Genomic DNA, 9484 nt, shown 5'->3' with positions numbered 1-9484 from the left:
CCTCCTCCCCTTTCTTCTGGGCTCTGGGTAGCCGGCTATCTTCAGCACTCCTGCCACCTGCTCCTGGATTTCAGGAACCAGGAAACAGCAGAGCTGGATGTGGTTAGTGGTCAGTTAGGTGACACAGCCCAGGGCCTCTCTGGGATCAGGTCAGTGCAGTTAAGAGGACTGGGGCTAAACTGTAGGATAGCTCTGGAATAGAATGAGATAGTGCTTCCCCTGAAGAACGCTGGCAATGCAGCTGCCATTCTCAGGCAGGACAAGTACCCCATGACTAATGGCTGTTTGTCCATCTCCTTGGGCCCTTGTTAGGCTCCCCTGCTATTTGGTCTAGCCACACCTCCTACCCCGGCCACCTTCCTGCCCTCACTCTTGTCATCTATGCTCAGACCACATCTTGACCGAGGAACAAGGGACAGCAACACATCCAGAACACCCTCCTGGTATGCCCACAGATCCTGTCGCTTGTGGGAAGTGGAGCCCAGTGGAGCCCATGAAGGAGGAGGCCATTCTTCCAGCCTGGCTCTGCCGACAACTTGTTATGTGTGAACTTGGACAAGTGGCTCCTTGTGAATCAGATTCTAGAATTTTATACTTTTGAAAATACTTTTTTTTAAAATTTTTTTTTCAACGTTTATTTATTTTTGGGACAGAGAGAGACAGAGCACGAACGGGGGAAGGGCAGAGAGAGAGGGAGACACAGAATCGGAAACAGGCTCCAGGCTCTGAGCCATCAGCCCAGAGCCTGACGCGGGGCTCGAACTCACAGACCGCGAGATCGTGACCTGGCTGAAGTCAGACGCTTAACCGACTGCGCCACCCAGGCACCCCTTGAAAATACTTTTAATGTTTATTCATTATTGAGAGAGAGAGAGAGCACGAGTCGGGGAGGGACAGAGAGGGAGACACAGAATCTGAAGCAGGCTCCAGGCTCTGAGCTGCCAGCACAGAGCCCGACGCGGGGCTCGAACTCAGGAACCATGAGATCATGACCTGAGCCGAAGTCAGACGCCAACCGACTGAGCCACCCAGGTGCCCCGAAAATACTTTTTTAATCCTACAAGTAATATATTTCCACTCATGAGAATTTAGAGAACACAAGCAAAAATAAAAATAAGTCAAAATCACTTATAATCAAGTGAGGTTATGGGTAAATTTTTTCTTTCCAGGCTTGTCATTTTTCATACAAATAAGCAGGAAGAAAATAATTCCTCATAATCCCACTACTCGTAAATAACCCCATTTAACAATTTGATATCCTATATGTAGATATAATATGTATTTTTTTTTTTTTTTGGAGAGAGAGAGAGAGCAGGGAAGAAGGGCAGAGGGAGAGAGAGAGAGAATCTTCTTTTTTTAAAATGTTTATTTATTTTTGAGAGAAAGAGAGAGAGACAGAGCATGAGTGGGGGAGGAGCAGACAGAGAGGGAGACACAGAATCCAAAGCAGGCTCCAGGCTCCGAGCTGCCAGCCCAGAGCCCAATGCGGGGCTCAAACTCACCAGCCTGAGCCAAACTCATGACCTGAGCCAAAGTTGGACACTCAACTGACTGAGCCACCCAGGCGCCCTGAGAGAGAGAGAATCTTAAGCAGTTTCCACATTTAGCATGGACCCCGACACAGGGCTTGATCTCACGACCCTGGGATCATAACCTGAGCTGAAATCAAGAGGCAGACACTCAATCGACTGAGCTAACCAGCTGCTCCTAGATATAATATGTATTTTAAAATGTGATAAGAACATACTCTAAATTTTGTCTTACAACCTAGTTTTAGTACCTAACAATTTAGCCTGGACATCTCTCTATGTCAATAAATATAGACTTAGTTCATTTGTATATCTGCATAATATTTTGTATGAAGTACTATGTACTAGTATATGAAGTACTAGTATTATTCACTAATTCCCTCTTGTTAGATACTTGGGTTGTTTCCCATTTCCAGTGTTATAAGCAGTACTAGGGTCAACATCTGTGGGGTTAAATCTGTAGTCCTATCTTCAGTTATTCCCTCAGGCAAGAAGTTCTAGATGTAAAATTGATGCATATTTGGGTAGCAACATTTTTAAGGCTTTTTTAAAAAAAATTGTCAAATGGCCTCACGAAGATTGCACCTCACCCTTCCATTAGCCATGCCTGAGAGCACCTGTTCCCCGTTGCCCTCGTCAGCTCTGACAATTAGCGTCCTCTTACCCTTTCAGGGGAATTGTCAAGGCTCAAGAGGACAGAGATACTTAAGCCCCTTGCAGCTCAGATGAGAGAGATGGAGCTCAGTGAAGGAAACGACTGTGTCAAAGGCAGCAGTGTGGCACAGCTCAGAATGATCTAGCTGTCAGGTCTCCTGACTTCCACACCAGCACTCTTCACCCGGTGGCCTCTGCAACCTCACTCCTGACCTTTCTTTCGGGCATTTATTCAACAAGTACTGAGCCCTTGAAGGGGCCGCTTGCACTGTGCTGGCCACTGGGCGTACCCTGCTGAGCACAGTGCGGGCTTTGTCCTCAAGGAGCACACAGGAGAATACGGAAAGGCAAACTGATGGCACATGAGAGCCTTGTGCGGTGTTCTTTGGGGGCATCAAAGAGTAGCACGTGGACCAACTGGAGGTACTTAGGAAAGATTTCTTGACGAGTTGGTGCTTGAGACAATCTTGAAGAATGTTTAGAAGTTGACCAAGTAGGGGCACCTAGGTGGCTCAGTCGGTTAAGCACCCAACTTCAGCTCAGGTAGTGATCTCGCGGTCCGTGGGTTCGAGCCCCATGTTGGGCTCTGTGCTGACAGCTCAGAGCCTGGAGCCTGCTTGGGATTCTGTGCCTCCCTCTCTCTCTCTGCCCCTCCCCCACTCATGCTCCAGCTCTGTCTCTCAAAAATAAACATTGAGGGGCGCCTGGGTGGCGCAGTCGGTTAAGCGTCCGACTTCAGCCAGGTCACGATCTCGCGGTCCGTGAGTTCGAGCCCCGCGTCGGGCTCTGGGCTGATGGCTCAGAGCCTGGAGCCTGTTTCCGATTCTGTGTCTCCCTCTCTCTCTGCCCCTCCCCCGTTCATGCTCTGTCTCTCTCTGTCCCAAAAATAAATAAACGTTGAAAAAAAATTTTTTTTGAATAAAAATAAACATTGAAAAAAAAATTTAAAAAGGGGGGGGGCACCTGGGTGGCTCAGAGTTAAGTGTCCGACTTCGGCTCAGGTCATAATCTCGCAGTTCGTGAGTTCCAGACCTGTATTGGGCTCTGTGCTGACAGCTTGGAGCCTGGAGCCTGCTTCAGATTCTGTCTCCCTCTCTCTGCATCTCCCCTGCTCACGCTCTGTTTCTGTCTCTCAAAAATAAACACTGAAAAAAAAAAGAAAAAGAAAAAAGAAAAACTAAAGCCTTTTCAACGAATGATGTTAAAATACCCTTCACTCTCTGCTGCTGTGCAGGTGGGAGAATTCTTAAGATGTACAATCCCAAACCACCTGCCTTTGGCTCAGGGCTGGAGCAGTGGGCTTGCATTTACCTGCAGAGACTTGAGATGCTCCTTGACTTTTACAATGTTTCCAACCACTTAATAATGATACAACTGGGCTGACCGCAATGCTGTCCAGTCTGTATCTCTGCTGATCCCTCATGTAGGCCGTGTTTGTCTCTCCCAGGCATATTTGAGGCCCAAAGGGCTTCTCAGCGTGCAGAGTAACCAGAAGGAGACCATGTCTGTGGGAGGAGATATTCCAAACAAGCCTAGTCCCTTAAATTACCCTCAGTTCCCATCCCGGGGGTGGCCTCTGGAGGGCGCTGCAACTGCTCCATCTCAAGACTATCGTCCTGGGAGGAAGTCCCCCCCCCCCCCGCCCGCCATGCCCTCCCCGCGTGGGCGCCTTCCCTTCTCCCCACTTACCTTCCCAAACACCCCCACCCCAGGGTAAAGTCCAACTGCCTGTGGGATAACGGGCCCTCTGCTACTGCTTGCAAAACAGTGCGCTCTTTCTTAATGCTGTTTAGGAAACAGTTCAGTTGGGATTACCGCCAGATTTCCTGTGTGTGTGTGTGTGTGTGTGCGCGCGCGCGCGCGCGCGCGCGCGCGCGTGGTTGGAGAGAAGGAGGCTATGGAAGCTGGGCGGAGGCAGGGTCAATGACCCCTCAGACACAGCAGTTGCACCTGGCCCAAAGACCTTCTTTTCTTGCTCTTTAAATTTTTAAAAATTAATTTTGAATTGTACAGGTAATACGTGGATACATTGTGAATAAAACTAAAATGTCACAAATCCTGTGAAAGCTCTCTTTAGGTTATTGCACCATCCCTAATTCCAGTCTCCTTCCTCCACTCCTCAGACCCACACCCTGTTGCCATTTTTGTGTTTGTCCCTCCAAGCCTTTTACTCTACATTCATTTATATATGTGGATCTGTGGGAAATATTCGTCTTCCTTTGTTTTCCCACAAATGATAGTACATAAAACATTTGTTGGGCAATGTGCTTCTGTCATTCAACAGGACATCTTGCAGATCTACCATATACTACTTAGAAAACAATCTCACTGTTTTAAAAACCTCTCGTGCATTCTTCTGTGAAGTTATACCTCCATCATGCGACCATTCCTCTCTTGATGGGAACTGTTTTCCCATTTTTTCACTATTAAAAACAATGCAGCAAGAAGCCTCTGTACACACACACACGCACACACACACACATTGTCCTCCAGGGTAAAGATTGAGAAGTGAGCCACAGGTTTGTGCATTTAAAATTTTTAATAAATCCGTAATACCAAACTGTCCTCCAGATTTATCAAAATTCTCAAGGGCAAAGATTGGAATCACATTATTCGTTCAATTTTTATTTCTTTCGATAATAGCCAGCGTCTTTTTATTTGAATTAGCTGTTCTGTAAATGTCCTGTGTTTGGCGTTGTCTGTTTTTCTATCGGATTGTCATTGTTTTATTTATTTGTAAAAGTTACCATATATTCTGAATAATACTAATCTGTTAGCTGTTTTGTATATTGTTAATATTTTCCAGCCTTAACTTTTCACTTGTTTTTTATAGGGTCATTAAAAAAATTTTTTTTAATGTTTATTTTCGAGAGAGACAGAGCACGAATGGGAGAGGGACAGAGACAGACGCACACACACAGAATCCGAAGCAGGCTCCAGGCTCTGAGCTGTCTGCCCAGGGACCGACACAGGGCTCAAATTCACGAACTGAGAGATCATGACCCGAGCGGAAGTTGGACGCTTAACGACCAGCCACCCAGGCACCTCTATAGGGCCACTTTTTACGAAGTGGTCAGATTGATCAATCTTTTCCTTTTCAGACTTGTTTAAAATGATCTTTCCTTTTTCAAGAACATAAACATACTCTCCTAGATATTCTTCTAATACCTTCATATTTTGATTTTCCACATTTAGATCACTAAAGCATCTGGAATTTTTGAGTGTGAAAAGTGTAAGTGCACAGTGCAAGAGTGGACTATCTTTATTCATTTCCAAATGGGTAACCAGTCGTCCCAATGCCTTCTGTTTTTTTCCCCCACTGAAATAAGATACTGCCTTTTCTCACTTAACATAAATGTGTGTGTTTTTCTGGAATATTCTATTCTACTGATCTACTAGTCTATTGATTCCTGTGTCACTATCATTGCAATTTCCATAACTTTTTAATATTTTTTATTTCCATTAAGATAAATTCTTCTTCCTCATTCTTCTTTTCAAAGGAATCTTCAACATTCTGACATATTTACTCTTATATTTCAATATCTAGTTCCATGAGAAATCCTATTGATATTTTTATTGATATTATATTCAGTTTATACATAAATCTGGTGACAATTGGTATCTTTAAGATATTGTCTTCCTATTCATATACATCCATTCATTCAACATATATTTCCCGAGTACCTGTGGTCCAGCACTGTTCTGGGAACTAGGAACAGAGCAATTACCAAATCACTTACTCTCCTAGAATTTACATTCTTGAGTAACACAGTACATCATTTTATTGTCTACTTTTATATTCTTCATTGAAATGTTATTGTTTTACCTTCTTGTTAGGTTTGTTCCTAAGTACTCCCTTTTTGAAATAGGTATATAAATTTTGTCATTAAGTTTCTCCACAGAACTCGTAAAATCGTATAAGTGTTTTCTTTCTTTAAAAGTTTTAGTATGCTTCTTTTAGTTCTCTTTAGAAGGCAGAGACATAGATCTGAAAAACATTGGACATTTTTAACCCCTACCCCCATCCTAGAAAGGTTGTGTTCTCTAATGAACAAGGTTTAAACAAAAAAATTTTAAGTGACTATTCAAGCTTTTGTTAGTTGCAAAAAATAGTTCCCAAATTTGTTTCAGGTAGTATTGTAGAGATAAAGACAAGTCAGGTGATATGATTATACAAATGTTTAATGGATATTCAATTAAACCCCTTTATACCTGTGGTTATTGGTAGTGGGGGTAGGGTAAGTGTCCATGAGACAAAGTTAAAAAAAAAAAAAACACTAAAAACATGAAGCACTAAACTCAAAGTAAAAGAATGCAACAGCAACTCTACCAATCAGATTAGTTAAAATTGTAAAAAGCTAATAAAGCCAGCACCAGTCAGTATGTGAAAATATAAGTGCAGATTGGCCCCCACGACACGGGATGGCAATTTGACAATGTCAGTCAGAATCCAAACTGTACATTTGTTCTGACTCAACAATTCTACTTTCAAGAAGAAATGTATCCTTCAGATGCTTTGTTAGGAAATCATAAAGATACTTGCCCAAGAGTGTTCATTTCAGTCTCATTTCCAACAACCAAAAGACCAGAAACAAGCCATATGTCCATCAAAAAAATTTTTGACACACTGGTCATTCATATAATGGTGTTTTATGCAACCTTTAAAACTAATGAAGCGGGGGGGGGGGGCTCCTGGGTGGCTCAGCTGGTAGAGCATGTGAATCGTAATTTCAGCGTTGTGAGTTCAGGTCCCACGTTAGGGCCTTCATAAAAAAAAATAAAAACTAATGAAAGAGGTCTATACATAGGAATACAGAAAGATATGTTTGCAAAAGAAAAGAGCTAGTTACAAAGCATATACCACATGATACAATTCATGCAAAACACACAGACACACATGACATATGGGCATATATATATACATTTAAATATGCATAGAAAATCCTGGAAACAGGCACAGAAGCCTATTAAGTATGGTTACCACTTGGGGAATGGAACTGAAAGGGTTGGGTGGAGGGTGGTTATTTTAAAACCAATGCTCCTCTGTTTGATAGTTTCACAAAGAAAATAAAATAACTTCATTACCAAAAAAAAAAAAAAAAAAGGCAAGACAAAACAAAACAAAACTAGTAACATCTCCCTCCACTTTACCTTCCCAAAGTAGCAAATTTTGATTTTTTTTTTTTTACATAATCAGTGGTTTTGGATTACTTTTGCTTTGGTTTACTTAATATGAAGTCAAACACTACCAAAGATTGAAATGATAGCATCGGCATATGTGGCACTAAGGGGTAAGCATTTCCCCTGTGGGAGACTTCAGTAGCATGACTGATAATGTGGCTAAGTATAAAACTCAAGTTCAAATTTCTTTCTCTTCAGCACTTGAAAGACATTGCTCCATTATCTTTACACATCTAGTACTACAATTAAGTTCTCTGTTACAAGTAGACACAATTAAGCCCTATTTCAGGCAAGGCAGAATTAACATGAGCTACAGGATCCATCGGCCAAATCTGACTATGGAGATGTCACGGAAATGAGACACAAAAGTGAAATTGTTGGAGAAGAGAAAATAAAAAGTGCTGGTAAGGGGAACACAGACTAAGAGGGAGAGGGGCCAGGTTTCTCCAGCAGGGGATGGGGCTAGGAGGAGCTACCCAGTCCCCCTCCTCTCTGCATGTTCTAGCCCTCATCAGATCAGTGCCCACCATGTAGAGACAGCAAGGCGGGAAAACAGCCCCTCAAGGCCAGCAAAAGTTTGTGAAAGGGGATGTTACATGGTGATGCTGGACCCTGGCTGGGTTGGGGAGTGGAAACACAGCTCCTTTCCTCTACCCTGACGACTAGACTATTATGACCTAATGGGAAGTTCTCACTTGGGCACAAGTACATGGAGAATACCTAATGAGTAAGATCCCCCGGGTAAGTGCAGGGTGGAAAAACAGTGGATGAGCCCAAATTATAACCGCAGAGTCTCTCTAAGCTGTGAGTCTCCCACCAACGCCCTGATCTGTGCCTTGTACACAATCTTTAAACTCAACAGGAGGGTGACATACCAGCTCATAGGCTTTCATCCTCTATCTTCCTCCCAGGTCATGACCAAGTGGAATTTATCCCAGGAAACTCAGGTTGGTTTAATGCTGAAAAATCACTGAAATTTACCACAACTAAGAAAGAAAACCATATAACCTCCCATTAGATGCAGAAAGATCGTTTGACAAAGTCCAACATCCATTACTATTTAAAAAAAACAAATCAAAAAGCCCAACTCTCTGCAAACTAGGAGTAGAAGAGAACTTCCTTGAACCTGATGAAGGGTATCTACAAAAATATATGTCACTAACATCATTATTCATGGTGAAAGACTAAATGCTTTTCTTTTTCCCTAAGACCAGGAACAAGGCAAGTGTGTCCACTCCTATAATTTCTATTTAGCACTGTACTAGAGGTTCCATCCAACCCAGTGGAGGAAGGAAGGAAGGAAGGAAGGACGGAAGAAAGGAAGGAATGGAGGGAGGAAGGGAGAAAGAAAGAAAGAAAGACCGAGACAGAGAGAAAGAAAGAAAAGGCATCAAAATTTGAAAAGACGAAGTAAAACTCTTTGTTTATATACAGTATGATCACATATGTAGAAAATTCTTAAGAACCTACAAAAACTACTAGAACTAATAAGTGAGTTTGATAAGGCTGCAGCATACAAAGCCAAAATATAAAAATCAGTTGTATTTCTATATACTAAGAACAAAGAATCTGAAATTTTAAATAACAATACCATTTATAATAGCATCAAAAATATGAAATAATTAGGGGAGTGCCTGGCTGGCTCACTGGAGCCTGTGACTCTTGATCTTGGGGATGTGAGTTCGAGCCCCACGTTGGGTATAGGGATTTTTTTTTTTAATTTTTGTTAACCTTTATATATATGAGAGACAGAGAGAGGCAGAGCGTGAGAAGGAGAGGGTCAGAGAGAAAGGGAGACACAGAATCCAAAGGAGGCTCCAGGCTCTGAGCTATCAGCACAGAGCCTGACGCAAGGCTCGAACAAACTCACGGACTGTGAGATCACAACCTGAGCCGAAGTCGGACGCTTAACCCACTGAGCCACCCAGGTACCCCTGGGTGTAGAGATTATTTAAAAATAAAACCTTAGGGCAGCTGGTGGCTCACTTCATCCCACTTCAGCTCAGGCCACAATCTCATGATTCATGGGTTTGAGCCCCTTGTCAGGCTCTTTGCTGACAGTGTGGAGCCTGCTTGGGATTCTCTCTCTCTCCCTCCCTCTCTCTCTGTCTCTCTCTCTC

The sequence above is a fragment of the Lynx canadensis genome, chromosome E1 (genome assembly GCF_007474595.2).
Source record: "Lynx canadensis isolate LIC74 chromosome E1, mLynCan4.pri.v2, whole genome shotgun sequence".
Classification (NCBI taxonomy): Eukaryota; Metazoa; Chordata; class Mammalia; order Carnivora; family Felidae; genus Lynx; species Lynx canadensis.
Note: the sequence above shows the minus strand (reverse complement) of the source record.